Genomic DNA, 25,032 nt, shown 5'->3' on the forward strand with positions numbered 1-25,032 from the left:
TATCTATCTCCTTGTTCTTCAAATTAATGGCACATACCATGCACTGACCTCCATTAGCTTAATTTGGTTGAGACATTTTCCAGCCCATATCATCAAAACGAGAGACAAAATTATGTTGGCCAGGGGACCATCTGTGGAGTGCAAAATGTTAAAGAAGCAGGCATTTTTCTGCATTTTCTTATTTTTCATTTTGGAAACTACCCTATGTACAACTCTATATACTTACAGTTGCTAACTCAACACATTTCTCAGATCACTGACTTGGACTTGGTAAATAAGACTGGTATTTCTATTATGTAAAATATGAAATTCAAAATATTCTTATCCTCAAATCCTGACACATGAACTACACAGAAAAATGATTAAGGCTTCGACTTCTTCATCAAACATTCTCTTAAATGACAGTGCCATATATGACTCTCAAGTGCTATCTTCTCTCTAGCATTTCACAAGAAGTGCTACAAAATTCAGTCATCTCCAAGCACACCTGCTCAACACACTCAGGTGTTAATGAGTGATACATTAATTAGCACTGGCTCATTTCTTCTATAAACTAAGGTTTTCTAATTTAGTTTTTCTTAACTATGTTTTTAACCTGGGTTCTTAAACTTAACTAGGTTTTTCTAACTTTCCTGTTGAGTTAATTGTCATCGATATGTATCTGAGATTTAAAAATATGATATATAGATTTAATGGTGACTATATAATTCAATTAAGCATGTATTTTTTTAAAAAAATATGTTCCAGGAATTATGCCAGGCCTGGAACAGTAAGTATATTTCTTGCTGGAGCGTAGGTAGAGTGATCACTCACCTATCAAAATCTCAATGTATTCAAAAAATTCCTCCATAAACTTCATACAGACTTAAAGAGGAAACCTGGTGAGGTACACCGGCAAAGGGACAAGAGATTAGATGATGACCCTGGTTCTTCCTTAACCAGCTGCGTGACTGTGGCCATGTGACTCAACCTTGCCAAGTCTAAGCTTCCTCGTGCGTTAAACCAATGCCAATGCCTTGGGCAAGAACAAGACTCTTTATCTATCCCCACCAAGGACCCTTTAAATATTTCTCCCTCTGTTTCCTTATGTTTTGAAAGACTTAATCCAAAAAAAGAACATTTATTAATGATTGATTTGTTATTCATTAGCAATTTATTTTCTATTAAAAATGCCCATAGTATCGCCAACCAGACCTTTTCATAAAGATGGGACCACAAAGTTGCCACACCAATTTTATGATTGTATCTGAAATAAAATATTTTTTTTAAAGCATAGACCAGGGGTGCTTAAACTTTCTCAATTTGTGGCACCCTTAGGGCCTCAAAATTTTTTCACAGTGCTCCTAGGCCAAAAGAAATATCTAGCAGTTCTGTTTATTAAGTAGTTGCATCCAAACAACTTAGTAGCTACTAATGTCCTGATAACATAGTAGTCATTTGAAAAAAATAATATACCTAAAGTTAAAAAAAATATTTCATTCTTATAAAACCACAATTTTTTACTAACAGGTTGTATATGTCTATTGTGCACTGCACACCTTTAAAGTTTTGAAATTAGATTTGTAAGCAGATTATTAACAGACAAGAATAAATTATTTCTTTTTGGGGATTGAGTTGCTTTTCATGACAGCAATTATGGAAAACTCAGTTTCATAAAGATAGGGCATTATCAGAAATGTAACACAATCTAATTTTAAAACCTTGAGCTAGAAATTTCCCTGATGTCTGACAAATGTTGAGTTTTGCTAAACATTTCATAAATTTAAAATTATACTCCCATGCCCCTTTGACTTCACTGAAGTCCCCCCAAAAAATACTACTTCGGTATTCCTCAATACAGTTTAGGAACCACAGAACTAGGCAATGTTATCATGGCCAAATGTTGAAGCATCACTAGGCTTTCTGACAGTTATGGAAAGAGCTAACAGATGCCATATGACTTTCAGAGATCCCCCATCAAGAACCACTAGACCAAGTGATCTCTGGAGTCTTCTCTTTTAACTCTAATGTTGTACCTTTCATCCACTCACTGGTATGTAGTGAGTACCTACTATGTGTCAGAAATTGATCTAAGGTCTTAGGATCCATCATCAAACAAAACAGACAAAAACCTCTGCCGTCGTGGAACTTACATTCTAGCAGAAGACAGAAAATAAAATAAACATAATGAATAAGCAAATTATGTCATATGTTTCAAGGTGGTAAGTGGAGGAAATCAGGGGTCCTCAGGGCAACTACAATTTTAAACAGGGTTGTTGGGACTAGATCTTACTGAGAAAGAGAAATCTAAGCAGTGACTTGAAAGGAGTGAGACACCAGCCCTACATAAATCTAAAAGAAGACAGCTTTAGACAGGACACTCAGGTACAGGCTGTAAGGCAGAAGAGTATCTGGGGTGCTCAGGGGGACAGCAAGAATAGAAATGTGACTGGATTAGAGCCATCAGGAAACAGGTTGGTAGGAAAAAGGTCACAAATGAAACAGAGCTGGAGGCAGAACAGGCTGGTCGACCACTGTAAGGACACTAGGTTTTCTTCTGGATGAGATGGGGAGCCACTGGAGGTTCTGAGTGGTACTTTGATATGATCTGACTTACATTTTAACAGCGTCACTTTAGCTGCTGTATTGAAAGAGACTATAGGGACAGGGGACCAATTAGAGGGCAATTACAATAATCTAGGTGGCAGTAATTAAGATATATGATAATGTGTAACATATGAAATATATATAACTACATAATATATTGCTATTATAATAAGTATATATAATACATATAGTAATATAGTTGATGGCAGCTTAAATCAAAATAGTAGCAGAAGTGGTAAAAATGGCTGAAATTCTGGATGTATTCTGAGGGTAGAAATAAAGGGATGTCCTGATGAATTCTGGGATATGGAAGACAGTCAAAAAGACTCCAAGATTTGGGGCATAAGGCAAAAATGAAATGATACAACTTTAACAATTTTAAAATATTGAGATTACTCAGTCCACAACATAATAAAATTAACTTTGATGTTTGATTTTGAGTGTTGCCATTTTGTTTACCTTTTATACTCAATACTGCTTAACTCAGATATTAAGCAATTTTACTAGGAAATTACTTCAGAACACTTTAACAGCAGTTCAATCCAACCAGGTGTATAACACAAAAAAGAGATGTCTAATGAAAAAAAAAATCTTTTCTCTAACAAGTATGCATCTTGAATTTTATATAGCAGGCAAAATCTAGGCTTCCTGGATGACTTAGAGATAAATCATACTTTTCTCTTTCCCTCAAAAGATGTACAATCTAGGAGGGTAAATAAGATATGCACATATGAAATATTTAAAGATAAAGGGACCAGAAAAAAGAAAATGGTGCAGATAAAGTGCTATGTCAAAGGAGGAAGAGGTGACTTCTATCTTTTGATGTGGCAGAAGGGTGTCAAAGGAAAGGACTCATGAATTAAATGGGCCTCTGGGAGTGGAGAGAACATAAACCAGTCGAGATAAGGAGGAAGAGTAGCCCCTGTGGTCTACGAATTAAAACAGAGCCAGGAATAGATGGATGGTTCCCTTTCTGCCTTACATGAGGACAGACAATTAAGTTTGCGAACTCATCCTAGAAAAAGTGCTACCTACCTCATCATGAAGGACCATTAGTAATAGAGCTGCCCAGCATGGCCATGTACATTGCTCTTTAAAATGAAGCTTCCACAGTAAGCACTGGCTCAGCGCCCCATGGTTTCTGGACCCGGCGAAGGGTAAAGCCCACAGGAGTGGAGGCTATACAAATTCTGAATGTGGGCAATCCTGGCCCTTTGGTTCTAGAGCCCACCAACTTTTCTCCTTATTCACATTCCCTCTGGCCCTCTCATTTTCTATAAAAAAACTAAGATCAATCAATGATATATTGCCTGTTTTGTTTTGTTCGATAACCTTTTGCCATCTTTCAGTGAGCTTCATAATTCCTCTTTCATAGAAGGACCTGTTTTTATTTGTGAAACATTGAACAAGGTGCTGATTTACAACCTCATCTGAATTGAACGTTATAGTATGCAAGGAGTTTTGAAGAGAGCGAAACAAGTGGAAGTCTGACAGCACAAGGTCAGGTGAGTATGGTGGGTGTGGCAACACATCCCATCCAAGCTCCAATCATTGTTTTTTTTAGCTGAGCCATCCTGCCACCTGTTGGCAGCTCAGTGGCAGCTCAGCTCTGGCTGGGACTCGAGCCGCTGTTGCTCAGAGCTCACACCCTTGAGTGAGCTCTTAACCAACTGAGCCACTCGGCCGGCCCTCAAGCTCCAATCATTTTTGACGGGTGATCAAACTTACATGTGGTCTTGCGTTGTCGCGATGGAGCAAAACTCCTTTACAATTAATTAACAAGCTCTGGACATTTCTGGGTGATGGATTCGTTCAAACTGTCCAATTGCCGACAGTACACATTCGAATTGATTGTTTGATTCTTTGGTAGGAGCTCAAAAGACACAGCACCTTTAAAATCCCACCACACTGAGAGCATAACCTTCCTCTGATGAATGTCTGCTTTCGATGTCGTTTGAAGAGAATCATCACGTCGGGACCAAGACCATTTGTGCACCACACACTGTTATCAACAATCCACTTCTCATCACCAGTTATCAGTCCCTTCAAAAAAGGATCGTTTTCCTCACGTTTAATGAGCATATTGCAGATGTTTATACGTGCCATCAAATGAACTTCTTTGAGTTCATGCAGAACCCAAATATCGAGCTTGCTTATGTATCTCAGCTTCTACAGGTGGTTGTGAATGCTTGAATGGTGGATGTGCAATGTTTCTGCAATCTCTCGGGTCATGTAACGTGGGTTTGACTCAATCAATGCCTTTATTTTGTCGTCATCAACCTCAGTGGGCCTCCCTGACCAAGGAGCGTTGTTGAGATCAAAATCACCAGCACGGAATTTCGTGAGCCATCATTGGCACTGACATTCTTGTAGAGCATTGTCACCGTAAACTTTATGTAACTTTTCACAAGCTTGACGTGCGTTTTTCCCTTTATAGAAGGGAAACAGTAAAATATGGCAAAAATGCACAGTTTGGTCTTCCATCTTCAACTTGTTGTAAAATCTCTAAAACTCAACCAAATCGTTCAATTTTTTTAGAATGAAGCTAGAACTGTCAGCTGTCAAATGACATAGCAATAACATAGATGCGAATGACTCTAATACTTCTAAAAATGAACTAGTGCCATCTGTTGCAAACATGTGTCATGACTTTTCTGACAACCCAATAAGCATTGGAAGTGAATGACTGCAGAAGTCTCTGCTTGAGGTTGAAATTTAAGGTTGTCTTTATAAAAGAGATGACTAGGAATCATAGGAGAAGATAAATTGTTAGGAAACAAAAGAGAAGAGATGCAAAAAACAGAACCCTAGGAAGGTCTCTAATTGCCCATACAAGTAAAGTCATGCTCACAGTGATGCACAGAGGCTTCTACCTTATATGGAGCAAAAAATGCCAGATGTTCAAGCTGGATTCAGAAAAGGAGGAGGCACTCGAGATCTAATTGCAAGCATTCATTGGCTATTGCAGTGCTCCAAAGGATTTCAGAAGAAAGTTAGTCTATATTTTCTAGACTACAGAAAAGCCTTTGACTGCATGGATTATGCAAAGCTATGGGTTACTCTGAAAGAAATGCGTGTGTCTCAGCACTGGATTGTCCTGATGTGTAACCTGTATTGTAGACAGGAAGCTATTGTCAGGGCAGAATATGGAGACACAGAATGGTTTCCTGTAGGCAAAGGTGTCAGACAAGGGTGTGTTTTCGCTCCCTATTTTTAAAATCTGTATACAGGACATATCACATGAAAAACTGGACTAGACTCAGAGGAAGGAGTGAAAATTGGTGGAAGAAATATCAATAACTTAAGATATGCAAATGACACCATCTTACTGGCAGAAAGTAGCAATGATTTGAAATGACTTCTGATAAAAGTGAAAGAAGAAAGTGCCAAAGCAGGACTGCATTTGAACACCAAGAAGACAAAAGTCATGACTACAGAAGAAATACACAACTTTAACATACCCAATGAAAATATTGCAATTGTTAAAGATTTTGCTTATCTTGTTCGGTCATCCATTCAAATGGAGCCTCCAGCCAAGAAATCAAGAAAAGGCTAGGAAAGGGCAACAATGAAAGAATTAGGAAAGATCACCAAAAGCCAAGATGTATCATTAGAGACCAAGGCTAAGGTCATACACACCCTCATATTACCAATTACTACATACAAATGCAAAAGGTGGACAGTGAAGAAGGCCAATAGGGAAAAAATAGATTCACTTGAAATATGGTGTTGGAGGAGAGCTCTATGGAGTCACAGGACCACCGGAAAGATGAACAAGTGGGTCCTGGAGCAAATTAAGCCTGAAACATCCCTGGAGGCAAAAATAACAAAACTGAAGCTGTCCTACTTCAGGCACATCATGAGAAGGCAGGGTTCTTTGGAAAAGACAATAATGCTGGGAAACTAGAAGGCAGCAGAAGAAGGGGAAGATGGAACATAGAGAGATCGACTCCATAATAGAAGCCACAGGCATGAATCTACAGATCCGCAGGACCGTGGAGGACAGGACATTGTGGACATCGCTCCTTTACAGGGTCGCCAGGAGTCGGAACCAACTCAACAGCACATAACATATGCAGGGAAGGTAAAAAAAAAAAAAAAGAGAAAGGATGCCAAAGACAGAACCCTAAGAAAGGTATACATGTGAGACAGGAAGTAGTGAAAGGAACCAAGAAGAAACGGATAGAAAAGTAGGAGGAATCTGAGGATGGTGACACATCACAAAGGTGTCAGGCTGAGTGGGTCTAGACAGAGGGGCAAAGAGTCGTTGATGCTAGAGCAAGGTCGAGGGGCTTGAGGACTGTAAACAGGATTGGGCCCCTCAGACACCCTAGTAATAGCTTTGGCTGCAGAGTAATCAATTGTTTCAATATGTAATTATCCCATGATACAACCTTTTTAAAAAAAAAATTGTAGTAACAAAGGCTGAAGAAGTATTTAGTTGTTACTTCATGATGTTTAATCAATACTGGCTAGATGGGGTGAGGTAGATTGGGTTGTGGGGATGGGGGAGGCAGAATATATTGCACTGAAGTCATTCAATAAATAAATAGCATTCTGAGAAAGAATGTCTCAGATGAGTTGTGAATCTCTGTAAAAGATGTATGTTTTGTTGTTGTTGGTACAGCAATAGAAGCAGCAGGTCAGTGTCATTAAGCCTGTTCTGTTAACTTAGACCTGGTTGTATTTGCAGGTGGTAATATCAAAGAGACTGGAAATCCAAGGTGCTTTCAGCTGGGATAGGGTAACAGTATCCCATATTCGAATCCTGTTTCTCTTCCTGCAAATTAACCGAAGACTCTAAATAAGGAATTTGATATTCTTTCTGTCTATTAGCTTCCTACCTCTTCAGAGCACATCCAGGGGACATTTTACCAAAAAAAACAGCGGATAGCAGCAATCCGTGGTCTTCTGGCTCTGTTCTCCAACGGCTAAGACTTGTGGCCGACAGGTAATAGAAACCTCTTCAGTCCAGTAGCTATTGTAGGAAACTCACATCCTTCGTGGTGCCCAGCAAGAAATGCTGGAATCAGAGCACCCTATTCTCTAGTAAACAAAAACACTCCATACAAGCAAAAATATGCTTTTCTTTGCACATTGACTCTTCTCTCCAAGAACTCTGATAAGCTACCTTCATAGCATCTTCATAAGTGCTATTTTTTTTGGTCTTTTTTTAATTAGTTTCAGGTGTACAAAACAATGTATTAGTTAGACATGTACTGTATTTCCCCATGTATAAGACGCACCCTTTTTCAAAAAATTTGGGGTCTACAAACTGGGTGTGTCTTATACAGTGGTTGTAGATTGTTGTCAAGTCATTTAAGAAGCGTGACATTTCAAATGCCATAGATGGAGCTGAGGACGAGGCAATATATGAAGACAGTGATTTGTCATCAGACACAGATGAGGACAAGCTAATGGTTGGGAGGTTTAACAGTGATGAGGAGTTGTATGAATTTTATGATGAATAAAACTTGAGTTCAATATCTTTATGTAATACATTTTGTTTCAAATTTCGGGCCCCAAAATTAAGGTGTGTCTTATACATGGGAAAATATGGTATACCCCTCACAAAGTGGTAACTCCCCTACCCCAAGCTTCTACCCCTCTGACATCCCACATAGCTGTTACAATTCCATTGACTCTATTCCCTATGATGTAATCCACATCCTGTGACTATATATATATATATATATATATATATATTATATTATATTATATATATATATATATTGAATACATGTTAAATTATAGTTGACATTCATTATTATTCAGCTTCAGCTTCAGGTGTACAGTGCAGTGGTCAGGCACCTACACCGTCCATGAAATGATCTCCCTAATAAGACAAGTGTCCATCTGACACCATACAGAATCTTTACAACATTATTGATTATATTCCCCAAACTGTCTTTCGTATGATATCTTGTGGTTACGCTTGTCACAAGTACTATTGATGACATCCAGTCTCCCAGTGCCCTTTCCCACCAATGTTCTCTTGTATTCTGGAATTTGACAAACCACTCAGTAAAATACTTTAAAACACACTAATCCCCATGGTAAGGGCAGAATTTAGTGTTGTAAGAAAAACAATATTGTGCAGTCAATGATGATTCATTTAGAGGAAAAAAGGGATTTCAACTGAAGCACACTATTGTTTTATGTGTTTTTAAAGGAAAAAGGTAGATGAAAGCCCAAAATGTCTTTTAAATGAAGGACAACAGATCTCCAGGCTTGCCAAATGAAGCATGAGTAACAAGCCACTATGCCTTGATCACAGTATTTATAACCAACAATCAAATAATCCCAGTAGCCAGATTAATTATAGATTTGCATTATCCTTTACTAACATTAGAATTTTTAGTTGGATGAGACTGACATTTCTTCTCTTTCTTTCTCCCATTTCTATCCCAAGCCAAAGAGAAGATAGTTCCCGTATTACATTACCATACCAGATACGAAACCAGAAAATGAGGAGAAGATACAATGAACTACAAGAGTGTTCTGTGACCCCAGGGAAATATTTGTTCTTGTATCTTTTCTTAAAATTTAAGACGGGGCTGGGGCGGGGGGCGGGGGGAGGACATCACAGAGAAGTAAACCTGAGACATTGATTCAAGAGCCAGACAGTTCAATGAACAGGATAATCGGGGTGGTTTTTGACAGGTGCGGCTGCTTGCCTATAGCTGGCATATAATCATTACCATTTTAATAAGGCTCTAATAGGGGGGCTGATCATTCAATGGCGTGCGAGGATCCTAATTCAGCTCCCAATCCCACATGAATGTGCTAGAATTTGCAAGCTTTGTTTTCCTCTTTTGTACCTCTGAATGCCAATAATTACTGGCTATAGATTCAAAAATTCTTAGAACTGGAAGCTAAATTAGCTCTCCTAATACTGCACAAGAATGTCAATACTCATAAAAAAGGAAGCAAGTGGTTTTTTTGTATTCTTTTTTATTATTATTATTATTATTATTATTACACTTGTAAGCATTGTGAAGACCAGCAGTTGAAGTGGGCTGGCTTACAGCATAATAATGACGTTACTGCTTCTCACATCCCCCTTTCAAGAACAAAAAGTTATGCATTGGCCCAAATGCAATAAGTCTTCTGAAAATCATACATTGCTTTTAGCATTCTGTTTTTCTGTTTTTCTTGTTGTGAAAGACTTCTCTCTCTGGTCTGGTTGAGAGGCAATATTTGTAAATATTCTAGAGCTCCCAGTTGAAATGTAGACCTCTCCTTGGAAACAAAAAGCAAAACCACTTAGATCATAGGTGGAATTATAATAGTTATTGTTATCATATTGGATATCATTATTTAGATAGCACAATGTTTTGGATACTATGCTTTGATGCTTTATGTGGATTATTACATTTAATCCTTCAACACCTCTATAAAGTAGATATTTTTTTCTTAGGCCATTTACAGAGGATGACATTTAGAAAGATTAAATAATTTACCCAAAGTCATACATCAAGTAACTGGTGGGGTAAGATTCAAACTGCCTATATAATATAATTTTTATTTATGTTTCTTATATGTGGCCCTTATCTGAAGCTCCTCAAGGCTTGTGCACTTAATTCAGGGATGACTGTGCCTCACCCCACTTCCCTCCCTATGTCACAAGGTGCCACAGCCATTGACTTCCCCAGTGTTGGCAGAAATGTTCCTACCTGGACCTGATAAATCTGGCTGAGGTCACGCTCTGGCTGGTGCTGGGAGCAGACTTTCAGGAATGCTCTCCAAACAAGTCATGGAAAATGAAATCTTCAGTTTTTTGTAGGTAATCTCCAAAATGTAGTTTGTCTACACTGACAGCTTGCTACATTGCTATTCTGGGGGAGTCATGCCTGTTACCTCCTAACACTGCATACGCAGGCAGCTATGTACCAAAAACCTTTTGTGCATTGCACATATCCTTACCATAAAACAAAATCTCTTGTGTCACTCAGTGATGTATTGAAGTTCCATATGCCTGTCTTCAAAATCCAAGAATACAAATTACTATGGTCAGGCCTTCTTTTTTTTGTTTGGCCGGTATACTTCATTCATAAAATTTTTAACTAACACTTTACAATTCAGTAGCTCTCTGAATTGTAAATGTGACCGTGTGTCCTGACCATGGTCACATCACAGACGGGCGCCAGTATCCAATTTTCATGATACTTCAGAATTATTTTCACTATGACTCAAGATCACTGGAGACTTTTAAAACACACACACACACACACACACACACACACACACACACACACATACACACACATAAAATCTCCACAAATTGTACCACAGCCCATGTGACACATCATTAGGAAAGTATATTGTTAGGACTAATTCTTATGTGAATGATTGGAGTCTTACTAACTGCTTTCTGATGAACCCATAGGAATAGGAAGAAGATAGATAATGGAAAGAGGTGCCAACAAATACCATACATTTATTTTCTTCAGTGTCTGAGTCTAATTCTGTATCTCCATACAATTCTGTATTAGTTATTTACTGCTGCAAAAGAAGTTACCCCAAAATTTAGCAGCTAAAGGCAGCAATAAGTATTTTTTTGTCTCACTGTTACTGTAGGCCAGCTGATGTGAGTGGTTCTGGCTCGGGGTCTCTCATGAGGTTGTTGTCAAGATGTCAGCCAAGGCTGTAGTCATCTGAAGGCTTGCCTGGGGCTGGAAGATCTGTTCTGACGATCGCTCACTTCCATGGCTGTCCAGCTGATCCTTCAGTGTCTTACCAGATGGATCTCTCCATTGGGCTGCTTGAGTGTCTTCACATGTGGTGACTGCTTCCCACAGAGCAAGTGACCTAAGAGAGAACAAGGTGGAAGCCACAATGTCTTTTAGGATGAGGCTACACAGGAGCAAGAATAGGGGAGGAGAAAGCCACCAGGGCCATCTGGGAGCTGACTGACCACCAACTCCAGGGCAGAGTTCTTGCCTCTAGTGCTGCTTTGGGTGAAAAAAGGAAAGGGTCATTCCCACTCAACTAACAGAGTAAAGCCAACTGGTTAATTCTCCACACATAAGGCTACACAGGAGCAGAGACCTCAGGGACAAAAATCACAAGCTATCTCATAAGTGTTTTCTGTTACTATAAACACTTCCATTTCTTATTTAGTCATTTATTCATCTGTTCATTCAACAGAAATTTACGAGGACCCATGACCTGCCAGGCACTGTGCTAGGCACTGGGTAACAACAATGAAAAAATATATCTAGAACAATGTACCTTTTAGAATTCAACTACCACCTTCATGGAAGGGTACCACTGAAGTACTGTTTCCTCATGGAAAATTCTCCTAACGTTTTAGGTTTCTTGGGGATTATTATATCTTTAGGGGACACCTGACTCGTTTGAGTCTCATCCCAATTGCCCTGCTCCCTAAGAATCAAAGACCTACCAGACCCAGGAAAATTAATGGTAGACAAATGAGATACATTTCCCAACCAGCGTAAGGGAGGACATTTTCACAAAAGTTAGCTGCACGAGCATATACCTGCAAAAGGTGCCATACAATATTTAATACTGTTGTAATATCTCTAATAACTGGTCCTTGGTTTATAATATCCAACTCATAATATTACTTAGAACACTTACATGCAAATTTTATATGATTCATTAAAAAAACATGTTAATTGTGTCCTATTGGATAAAAATGTTGCACTAATATGAAATGACTGAAATAGCTATACCTCACCTGATAAATAACCTTTCTCCCTTTAAGCTCTTAAACCTCATTTCACTCATTAGAAAAAAAAATAGGCATAAAATTATAGTACCTACTTCATGGTGTTGTGTGAGAATTGAATGAAATAATTTATATATAGCACTTAGCACAGTTGCCTAAACCATGAAAAGTGCTCAGTAAATGTTAATATTATGTACCAGTATTCTATTACAAACTGCTCACAGGCAATTGCCTTTACTTTGATGTTGTTCATTTATTATCACTGTTTCAGAGAATATCAGTGATCAATCAAAAATTCAAATTCGAACTTTGAACATTTCCATTAAGGCAACCGCCCCCCTCCCGCCATGGTTAATGGGTTCTCCTATGATCAAAAGTAGATGTTTCTTCTATATGTTTTTCACTAGTGGTATATGACTTAGGAACTGGTTATATCGCTCGGTGTAGCTGGTGTTTTTACTGGTGTTTGTAACAAATTATAGTGTCATTTTGGACTAAAACATGTACCATTTTCTTCTATGACATATTTTTCCATCTGTAAAGTAGGACAAATGTGTTTATTAGTCTCCTGTCATTTAATATGTAACAATTAGTATCTTAGAAAGCAGAAATGTATATTTTGATTAAATTGCTAAATGGGTTAGTCAGTGAAATTAACCGATGGCATCCAAATTTTGATAATATCCTTGAGTTTTTCACTTGTTGGGTTTTTCTCTTGTCTGGTGCTGTAACAGAGGAAAGCAACATATTTTGCCAATGTCTAAACTCAGGCTGATTTTGTGAGTATAACCTTTAGAGCCAAACTTAGGCCTCCCCTGTTCCCCATTCTGCTGAGCACAAAGAAAACATGATTTCCTGGAGCAAAATAAAAGGCTTAAAACGAAGACTGAGAAGACTTCTTAGATATCAAATAGCTCTTACTAAACACCATTTTGATGAAGCAGTGTAGGCGAATCAGAAACATATGTATTAAATTTCCCTTCAGTTATTTGGGGTTACAAAATCAAGGGATTAAGAAAGTAGTAGGGGCTGCTCTTCAGTTGCACAGTGCCCTTGGAACCCCCCAAACCATGCCGTGGGGGAAAGATTTAGTCAATCCCTCAAAAATTCAGGACATTTTCCACCTGACCAGGAAGTACCCAGAATTCACGAGATTGTCTCAGTTGCCAGATGCCCAGTCCCATCTCTAGATCAAAGAAGCAGAGTTAAGTACCCAGATGCTGGGAGGCTTACATGTACTGAAGTAATGATCCTCTCCTTAGGTTTACCATGAATTAGAAATAATCCTCTCTCTCTTTTTTTTTTCATTTTAAACCAGAAAAGAAATATTAGACACGTTTTCTTTCCTAAGCTCCAATTCTGAAGCTATTACCTTCAGAAAAAAATTTGTTAAATTAAGAAGTGTGCCTTGCTCATCTTTCGTTTAGCTTAGTTGAGTAAAGTAACGCTTTAGTGCCTAAAACCCCAATTCTCTGATTGTTTTGTAAGTTGAGGGTGTCAACAGTTGTCTCCAAAGGATGTTGGGGAATGCTTAAAAATGCTTCAATTATATTATTAAACTATATCCTAAAAAAAAGAAACAAACAGATTTCTGACATCACTCTTAACAAGGAGTGAAGGTGAGAGAAGGAATGAGAGGTCCGAAAATCTAACAACAAAAGGTAAGCTCTGAGGTATTGGAGTTCCATGTGTTGAATAAATTCAGATTAAATTTAAATCCAGCAAGGTTTGGAGACCATTCTCTTTGGAGCTTGGCAAAATTGGCAAATCAGCTATTAAAAAATAGGACTGAAGTGTTTTATCTGTGTTGTCCTTTGTAATTAGGCTGCTGAAAAACAGAAGTATTATCACACCAGGGTTAGTGCCAGAGGATTATCCAAAGTTTTACAAATGGGATGCTAAAGTGGCCTGAACAGGTGCACACACAAAGACCAAGGGAGGGGAGAAGTAAGAGAATGAAAGCTGAGGCCTACTACTTTCAGCCACATAGTAAAATTAATGGTTTCTGTAAATGAATGGCACGGTTAGATTACCATTGAACTTGGAAAATTAGAGGAAGGAGTCAGATTCTTCATTACACTCCTTTTTCTCTTTTTTAATTTGAACAGAGGAGGTCGACCTTAATTGTCGTTTTACTTCAAAAAAAAGAAATCTTTTCATTCGAATAATTTTGCAGCAGGCACAGTGACTCCTCAAAAGAATTGTGCTTTCTGAAATCTTTTTTTTTTCATGCTCGACTCATGTGACTTGTGTGCTGGAGAAAAAAAAGTGAGTTAGATTTGAAAAAGCTCATATTTGAGACATTGGTGAATTTACAAAGAAGGAGAAGAAAGAGAATAGCTATTACCTGAAAAACAACAGTGAAAATGGAAAGTCAAATGGGCTTTGTGTAGACAGATTAAGAATATATATATATATATATATATATGAAGACATATGTATATATATGTCTTGCTTAGAATTAGGAGTAAATGTGTAGGAACTCATAGATTCTAAACACCCTTGGTTGGACTTTATATTAATTTCCTAAAATTATATCTATTTTCCATTGTAATGGTAGTTCCTTTCATTTAACGCTGAGTTACTTTTTTATTATAATTTACTTACAAAAAAAAGCTCTAGATTATTTAACTTTGGACATTTTAATGTTCTGAGACTTCTATATAAAGATGGCCTGTTTTCATTTCTACCAACTCTTCAACCCTCTTACTCAGTTCCCCTGGAGATGAATAGCATACATTTATTATTTGGCTATCTGGGTAAGCCTGCAGCCTTGATTTAGCTTGAATGGTTTTAGATTCCATGAACCTGACAGTACTACCAAGTTTCCAGGCCTTCTCAAGGCACCATAAGTATGTCTTTACATTAGCCAATATAATGCATATAATGATGAAACTTAGCGCCTGACAAATGACAATGTCTCAGTAATATTTAGCGGCTGCTGCTGTTGATATTGCTATCATTATCATTATGCCAACACATCCTCAAACACATCCCATCAATATAAATGGCTGCCAATAGAAATAAGCTAATGCTTCCCATACGATCACAGAATCCAGTTTGTAAGCATAACCTATGGCCATGAAACCATATCATTGACACATCCCTTCCAAGAATGAAATATGTAGTCTGAATTTCATCAGACTATATAGGATGACCTTGTCAGCCATGTCAACATTATTATTTATGTAGTTGAGAAAAGTATAAAAACATTTACCTATATCTAAAACTGAATCTTAATATAGCGTACTTATTTATTTTTTTAAAGATTTTATTGGGGAATCAGGGAAGGGGAACAGACAAGTTGCTATCCTATGGTTCTTCAATCTAGTTGTGGAGGACGTCGCTTCACTGGTCCATGTTGGTATTGTGATCATTGTGCTCTTCCCGGCTAAGGCAGATCAGTCGCCGGCCTTTGGACGGTTGCTCACAGCAGCTCACAGCAGCCCACTGCAGCCCACTGCAGCCTACACCATCACCAGCAACTCACGGCAGCCCAGCTCCAGGTCGAGCTGTTGTTCACCATCTTAGCTATACAGGGTGCAGTGTCACTGGCCCATGTGGGATCTGAACTGGCGGCCCTGTTGCTCAGAGCTCGCACTCCCAAGCCAATTCTTAACCAACAAGCCACACGGCCGGCCCTAAAATAGTTTACGTATTTGTGTAAAATTTAGGAATTAGAAACTGCAGTTATCATCAACTAAGACCTTACTACATCAAGCACTGTGTAAGCACATTATGTTCAACATTATATTCGGTTGTTGGAAAAATCATAACGTATTTTTTCTGTTTTTCATTGCAAAAATGCATCATGACTTTTCCGACAATCCAATAACAAACCTTTGATGGAAGTATTATTTTTTCCATTTCTATAGTTGAGGAGCCTGGAGGTGGAAATGTTAACTTTGCCAAAAGGCACAGCAAGTGGCAAAGTCAGAAGACTCACCCAGGATTGTCTAGTAACTAAAGATCTAACACACTTCATTGTATTATATCCCAATTCAGTACAATATACTTACTGACCAAAGTCAAAAGGCTGTTCACATTTTCCGAAAGCCATAAAAGACCCGATACTGGTACGTAGAACTTTCAACCTTAGTTCTTCATATGAAACTACCAACTGCAGTTTGGCCCATCTAAAGAATGATATGCTTTAAAATCCATACCTGGGATGAAAAACAATTTATATTAAATAACTGACAGCAATAGCTGGAGACTCTAGCTAGAGCTTTCATTAAACTTCCAGTAAAAAGATGACCTAGGTTGGCTTGCCTCACACATTTCTCATAAAATGAAGTTCTAATTTGTGTGATTAAATGATCAAAATAGAAAGTCTACCTTGTAAAATCACACTGGGGCAACACCAAGAGTGAACCCTACGGTAAACTGCAGACTTTGGGCGATTGTGATGCGTCAATGTAGGTTCATCACTGGTAACAAACGTTCCCACGGGTGAGAGACTTTGATAATGGGGAGTCCAGGCATATGTGCAGGTAGGGGATATTTGAAAATCTCTGTACTTTTCTCTCCATTTTGCTGTGGACTTAAAATTGCTCTTAAAAAATAGCCTTAAAGAACTGGCTTGGGACGCCAGGGGGCCCCGGTTCAGATCCCACATATGAGGGCCAGTGACACTGCCCTCTACAGGTAAGATACTGAACAACAGCTCAACCTGGAGCTGGGCTGCCGTTGAGCCGCCGGCGACGGCATAGGCTGCAGGCCCTGTAGCAGTGGGTTGCCATGGGCTACTGTATGTAGCCAGCAGCCAGTGTGAGCGGCCAGCAGCTGCAGTGAGCGGCCGTCCAGAAGCCGGCGACTGATCTGCCTCGCCCGGGAAGAGTGCAATGATGGTGCCAACTTGGGCCAGTGAAGCAACGTCCTCCACAACTAGACTGAAGAACAAAACGACAGCAACTTGTCTGTTCCCCTTCCCCCAATTCCCCAATAAAAATCTTAAAAAAAAAAACCAGCCTTAAAGAAAATAATCCTGAGCATCAAAATGGATGTTGGGACTTTGAAGGTGTTTTTTACTTTTGTGTCTGCATTTGCTCATTTTCTACACTGGGCTTCACTTCATGTTTCCATCTATAGTTGGCATGTCCTTTGAACTTACTATAAAGCTCTTCCTGAAATGTCCAATAAGTACGCCAATGAACCACAGAAACCTGCTAAGCCACCTATACTCTTAGCTAGCTGTGTGTCTAATTCATAACAAGTGTCACTGAATTAGCTCACTTATAGTATGTTACCAAACAGTGTTACAATTTACCTGCTTACTGCTTGTATAAAATATGGTAATGTCAGCTTCTATAGTGGTGGTTTTCTAATATTTTTACTGGCTTTATGCACATAAGGTATTTTAAATTGAAGGTAACCAGTCATTTAAAAGGATAAGAATGACTTTAGGGATCAGAGGTGAGAGTAGATGTTCAACAAATACTTGTGGAATGAATGAAAGAATAAATGAATGAAGTAAAATGATGCGAGAGAAGAAACTACTCAACAGAGATTGAATGTAAGTGAGGTTAGCACAAAGTGGAGGAATAGAGGGGAGAAACACTGGAGACAAGAATTCTAGGACTTGTTAGGCCATGATTACCACAGGGTAGTCGAAAGTCCTAGTTTTGACTTTTGTCAAAGCAGTTTACCTGGTTTACATCTGCCATTCTGGTATAATTATTACTATCACCACCTTTCACTCTCAGAAGTGCCCTGGTTTGAACGATCAAGTCTATGGTCACTTGACATATTAGCATGAGACACTGAAAAAAAATCACTTGAACTTTTCCAGCTGTTTTTTCTCTCTGTAAAATAAAATAGTTGAACCACATAGATTCTGTCTCACTTTCAGCTTTGGTACTGACTGTTCCCTGTTTCTTAAATGTCTTCACTCATTTCTTGCCCATCTCACTGCCAACTTGTTTCCACTTTCCATTGGGAACATAAAGATAATTAGTGGCAATATTTTAAAAAGCTCCTATACAAACAAAATTGGATTGCAGTGGGGAGAAATATATATTTGTGTTAGCAATAAGAGTGAGGCAAATTTATATTTGAATTATAATGTAAAACATATCCAGATTATTTTGAAACTATAAGCCAAAAATAAAAGTCTTACAAATATGCAGCAGTGTACACTATAAACTTAACAAAATAAATTAATTTAAGCTAAATAAATGATGAAGAAAATTATTTGATTGTTTTTTGTAATATCAGATTCACTTATTAATGGCACTAAAAATCAGCATGGAACTGACCCTCTCAAAAGCAACATGCAAGGCTAAATGATGAAGTAATGCCTTCAGCATTAGGAGGGAAAATTTATTTACAATCAAGTTTTGATGTCCAGCCAAGCTATCATTTAAGCATGCCTGTAGAATAAAAACACTTTCAGAAATGAAACGTTTTACGTTACCTCTCATGCACTCTTTCTCAGGAAGCTACTGGAGGGTGTGTCTCAACAAAACAAATATTTAACTAAGAAAAAAGAAGATGTGGGAGTCTAGAAATAGAAGGTCCAACACAAGAGAGGTGCAGGAAAACTCTATGAGAACCTCTCCAGGAAAAAAGATCCAACGCGGTAGCTCTGTATCAGGCCTAGAGAATAACCTGTTCCAATTACATTAACTTGGGTGAGTCTGAGAGTGATCCACAGGAAGATAAAATGTATAGAATACCTGATATGCTAGAGAGTGTATTAGAGGAGGTTTACACAACTTGGAACGATTCTTAAGTTAAATTAATGGCTCATCTATAAATATCATTTGCATAGATGTAATGATTATTAAATATTTCTATAGCCTAAAGAAGATGGGGTACGGGAAGTGTGCCTTTATGTGTTAGGGAGAAGAGGTATTCACCAAGTGGAAAATTAATAAACATTTAAAACAGAATAAAATGTAATATATAATAGATAGAGCAGTGCAGTATAACCTAGTAGTTATGTGGGCAGACTCTTGAGTCAGACTCCCTGGGTTCAAGTTCCACCACCACCAATTAATAACCATATGACCTTGGGTAAGTTGCCTTACCTATTTTCATCTTAGTTTTATTATCCTAAAGCTGGGATAATAAGTATTTACCTCATAAAATTGCTATGAGGACTAAATTTCTAAAACACTTAAAACAGTTCTTGGCACATAACAAGCAATGTAGAAGCGTTGGCTATTAAGATAACATTATTAGCAATTTGGAGGTAATCACCAAAAGAATCAACTGAAAAAGTAAAAATTGGTTGTGGGGGAAGGGATAATGCAGAAGAAAGAAGATAGTTGCTTTTCATACCTTGGAGACATTTGATTTTTTTTTTAGCTTTATTTTCATAGGTAACTTTACAAAAAAACAACTAAATTTACAGTGCTAGGAATTATATTCTTCCATTTAACCAAGTGCTGGATAAATCAGCTTCTGTTAAAGTGTTTGCAAATATTATAATAAACAAGACAAGAAGAGGGCACACTATTTGAGACGACTTGTATTAGTCATGATTCTTAGATGTAAGCAATATTTATCAAGCTGACCTAAGTACAAAGGAATTAATTGAAAAGATGTTGGGGAGCTCACAGAACTGATTGGAATGCTGCAGAACTAGGCTTTAAAATGTACAGGTGTGGGGCCAGCCGAGTGGCGCATTGGTTAAGAGCTGGCTTGGGACGCCAGAGGGCCCCGGTTCAGATCCCACATATGAGGGCCAGTGACACTGCCCTGTATAGCTAAGATGGTGAACGGTGGTTCGACCTGGAGCTGGGCTGCCATGGGTCGCCGGCGGCATAAGCTGCAGCCTCTGCTGCAGTGGGTTGCCATGGGCTATCGTGTGTAGCCAGCAGCCAGCGTGAGCGGCCAGCAGCCACCGTGAGCGGCCATCCAGAAGCCAGTGACTGATCTGCCTCGCCTGGGAAGAGAGCAGTGATGGTGCCGACTTGGGCCAGTGAGGCGACGCCCTCCACGGCTGGACTGAAGAACAAAAGTACAGCAACTTGTCTGTTCCCCTTCCCCCAATTCCCCAATAAAAATCTTTTTAAAAAATTAATTAATTAATTTTAAAAAATAAAAATAAAATGTACAGGTGTGACAGGAAGCTCCACAGCCATAACGATGTCCTAAATATACTACGTACCATCAGGTGAGGATTTTGTATTGGTCATCTGTGGACTCTGAACACCCCAAGTAACTCTATGATACTGGAAGTCATTACTGGAGTGGTTGCCACAGCAGTCCCTGGAAATTCGATGCTGTTGCCACCAGAGCCTTGCCAGAAAGAATTTCCCCTCTCATGTTGTTTTATATCATCAACCCCAGTTCAAGTCATACCCCAGTGCATATGGCGAGGGCAGGGAGGCTGGAAAGGTGACATTTGAGCACAAATTTCAAGGTTTAAGGAGCACAAACTTCAAGATTTCTTCCATACAGCTGTCTGGAAGAAAAGTACCCCAAGCAGAGGGACTAGGCAATGCAAACTCTCTGAAACAAACATATACCTATAGTTTTTAAAGAACACCAAAGAGTCTTTACGGGAACTTCTATCTACTCATATACATGGGTGCCCACTTTTCTCTGATATAAGTCCTTTTTTCCCCTAATTTATGATTGCATAATTTGGGCTTCTGTTTATACCTTTGGTAATATCCTCCACAGATTGTTTGTATCCTTTTAGGAGAGAAAATTCTTAGTGCTCTTTATCTACTTTTACATTGATAAATTATTTGACTATAATTATCCCAGAGATCAGTGTGGGGCAACTTTTCCTCGGTCAGTTACAAATTATTCTAATGGTGTAGTCCACTCGCTTTCTTTCTTAGAGTCATCAAAATCCATATTTGGCTAATACCCAAAACAACTACCGCTAAGATGGTAATCTCTGGTTAATGGAAGAAGACCTTTAAGTGCTTGGGTATCTGATGGTCATTTTATAAAACTGGAAAAAGACAAAAGCAACAAGAATATATCTTCACAGATGTCTTCACATCCTCTGGGAGCAACGTGAGGAAACACACCGGAGCTGACCTCAGTCTCCAAACCAGATATACATTCCTATAGCTGAGTCATTTGAAGTCTGCCCCGTGTGGTTTAGTGTGCCGTATAAGATGTCAAATAAAGCATAGTATAGGATGTCAGTGTCCTTCTGGACAAAGCCACTTCTGAATTTGCAGCAGGGACAAAATTACATTCAAAAGAATGAAAAACACCCATTGCCAAAAATGGGTCCTTTCTTGTCTTCAGATCAAGTCTTTTCAAATATGTCAAGATTAAAATAGACTGTGCAAACAATACCTATAATCAAATTTTCTTCCTCAATACCTGTCACTCCCTAGACATAAGTTAACCTCCTAAGGGAATTCACTCAAGGTTTTCACTTCAATAGGTTACCACAGACTCACTGTATGAAGTACATGCAACCATCATACAGTTGAGTAAATCTAAATTTTGATAGTGAGAATAAATATATTTTCCATTGTATTTCACTACTAAATCAGAATCACAGGAGAACTCTCATGAGATAGAGGTAAAAGTGAATTAACATGGTGGTCACCTAGACAGCAGCACTAGAGTTTATAGAATAACAACAATATCATATCCCTTGGTGACTTTTAAAATACTAGAATTATAAGTTTGCAGTGATGTAAGAGAGATGAAAGGCAAAAGAATTTTAAACTTTTAGAGTTTAAACATAAACTTTGATGCTTTTAATATCAGTAGCTTAATGACCTTATGCAAATTCTTAATTTTTCTAAACCTCTGTGTTTCCTCAACCTTAAAAATGGGCATAATCTGTTAATTAGTAATATTATGAGAATTAAATGAATCAACATATGTAAAGTACCTAGAATAGCCCCTGTACATAAAAGGCAATCAACAACTGTTTGTTTCTTCTCCCGTTATTTTATAGATGATTAAAGAAAGGCCTATGGGGCCGGCCGAGTGGCGCGATGGTTAAGAACTGGCTTGGGACGCCAGAGGGCCCCGTTTCGGATCCCACATATGAGGGCCAGTGACACTGCCCTCTACAGCTAAGATGCTGAACAACAGCTCAACCTGGAGCTGGGTCGCTGGTGACGGCATAGGCTGCAGCCCCTGTGGCAGTGGGTTGCCATGGGCTACCGTGTGTAGCCAGCAGCCAGCGTGAGTGGCCAGCAGCCGCAGTGAGCGGATGTCCAGAAGCTGGCAACTGATCTGCCTCGCCCAGGAAGAGCGCAATGATGGTGCCAACTTGGGCCAGTGAAGCAAAGTCTTCCACAACTAGACTGAAGAACAAAAGGACAGCAACTTGTCTGTTCTCCTTCCCCCAATTCCCCAGCTCTGTTCCCATCCCCCCAATTCCCCAATTAAAAAAAAATCTTTAAAAAAAAAAGAAAGGCCTATGTAGTCAGAGAACTGCCCAAATTCAGTCATCAAAATGAACGGTAGACCTAAGGCAGATTTTTAAACTCTTAATCCAGTGCTCCTTTAATATTATGCAAATTATTACCATCAACTTTTTCTTGACCTTTTATTTCCATCAAGTTAATCTTTAATTTACTACCCTAAGGGTGAAAATGGGACTGATTCAATTCAAGTTGTGACTGCATAAGAATGAATGTCACAATGCAGGGAGCTCTTATATACTCTAAATTCAGAATTTTGATTCCTAACACTGATTTTGGAGATTAAAGTGCCAATGGCCCAGTTGGGTCCCTTCCATGGTGCTGGTGGCACACCAGGGAGCCTCCTTCTAATCTTCACCAGATTTTAGTTGGTCACAAGTGTGGAGCGATGTTATTTTATGGAACACCTGGCACTAGAAATCTCTCAGGAACTCTCCTGACTTCCTGTGGGATTTAATGCAGAGAGTTTCTAGTCAAGGGAACCAAAGAGTCTCCTCATTTGTCAGTAGCTACTACACGGCCAGCCTGGATCAGGGCAACCTAGTGGGTAAGAGTACAGGATCTGGAGTTAGCTGCCTGGGTTCAAACCCAGGTCTACCATTTACTTGTTAAGTGATCTCGGGCAAGTTACTTAACTTCTCTGTGATTTGGTTTCTTCACCTCTAAACTGAGTTCTTCTGTGTCAAGCTTTAGAGAGGCATCTTGAACACAGTAAGTGCAATGTGTTTGCTGCTACTAATATCAGCAGGCTTCCCCCAAAGTGTGGGTCTATCCTGACTTAATAATCTCCAATCCCCAAATATTTGTACCTTTCTTCTCTGTTCACTGGCATCGTACAATGCTTAATAGATGTTTTCTACGTGAGGTACTCCAGCTAGGAATTTAAACTCAATGCCTTTGTAGGACATGCTAATTAATTATTTTTAAAAGAAGGAGGGCATTGGCCAACAAATATATTCCTTTATATCAATCCTAATAATTTGATATTAAATTGTACACACTTAGGGCAAATAGGTCTTGAAGAAAGTGTCAAGATCTTCTTGCATACAATTTATATACAGGTACAACTTAATTTTTTTAACCTACAAACTGGATTTAAGTGAATTGGCTCATATGAACAGCAGTACAGCACAGGCTGTTGGGACAGACTACCTGGGTTTGAATTCCAATTCCATCACTCACTATCTGGGTAACTTTGGAAATTTTTAGAAACCTCTTACCTCAGTTTCCTCATCCATAAAATGTGGGTAATAATTGTACCTAATGATAGGTTTGATGTAAGGATTAAATGGTTTATTTATAAATCACTTAACACAAACTCTGATACATTGGAGTGCTATATACACATTTGTTTAATTACATAAATAAGTGTTAGGTATCATTGGCATGGCACAGAGAGTGACTAGCATAGCATACCTAGAATGGTGAGAGATTTTACCATGTAATTCTCACTGGACTTTCTCCTACATCATCCATCAAGGCCAAACAAGATTTTACCCATTCACTAAAGTCACTGAGTAAGTCACTGTTGTGACTTTGTAGGAACGGCCCTGCACCCAGAGCTCCTATGAGCCCGAGAAAGACTTCTCTGGCCCAAGAATAAGCACATTACCAGGGCTCGGAAGCTTAAAGGCACGCAATTGGCTTGCGTGATCGATGTAACAGTGATAGCCCATATTTCCCTGCCTCTTGCCCTCATCTAATCACACAGAACATTAACTCCCTATAAATTACCCAACAAGTACACTAGGGAGCTCCAACGCAAGACCTTACTAGTGCTTGAGAAGTTTGCCTGATACTGATGCCTGTTTTAAATATGCTGATTTCTTGAAGACAACCCAACCTTTGGAAACCACATAGATGTCTCAAAGCATTGCAAACTCCACCTGTAGTTCCATACCAAACACCATTGCCTCCCTTCTGTCCACACTACTCTAACTCCTCCTGAGTTCTCCGTGCTTTCTCACCCAAACTGGAAAATGTAGAGTCTTGTTCAACACCTCAGACTTTCTCATTACCCCTCCATTCCTGATCATGCGTGGAGTCCTAATAATTACACTTCTAAAATGTCCTGTAATATTTCTCTTCTCCCACTACTAGCCACTGTTCTTTCTCTTTCTGTTGTAGCCACTACTCTGATCACAAATTCCACTGTCCATAAATGCGGGGGTGATACTGAGACTCCATTCTTACTTGCCTGGGTGGTCAAAGTGGATTGGTTGAGGTTCATAGAATTAGCTGCCTTAAAGAACTAGGCAAACAAACTTGTTGGAATAGTAGAAAACCTATGAAATGAACAAACGGTATAAGTTAGTACAGAACGTGAAATGGGTCAGACTTTGATTAACTTGAAATATAACTTATGGTATTACTATGTTACCAGCATGCATG

This window comes from Hipposideros armiger, unplaced genomic scaffold, assembly GCF_001890085.2.
Source record: "Hipposideros armiger isolate ML-2016 unplaced genomic scaffold, ASM189008v1 scaffold_168, whole genome shotgun sequence".
Taxonomy (NCBI): domain Eukaryota; kingdom Metazoa; phylum Chordata; class Mammalia; order Chiroptera; family Hipposideridae; genus Hipposideros; species Hipposideros armiger.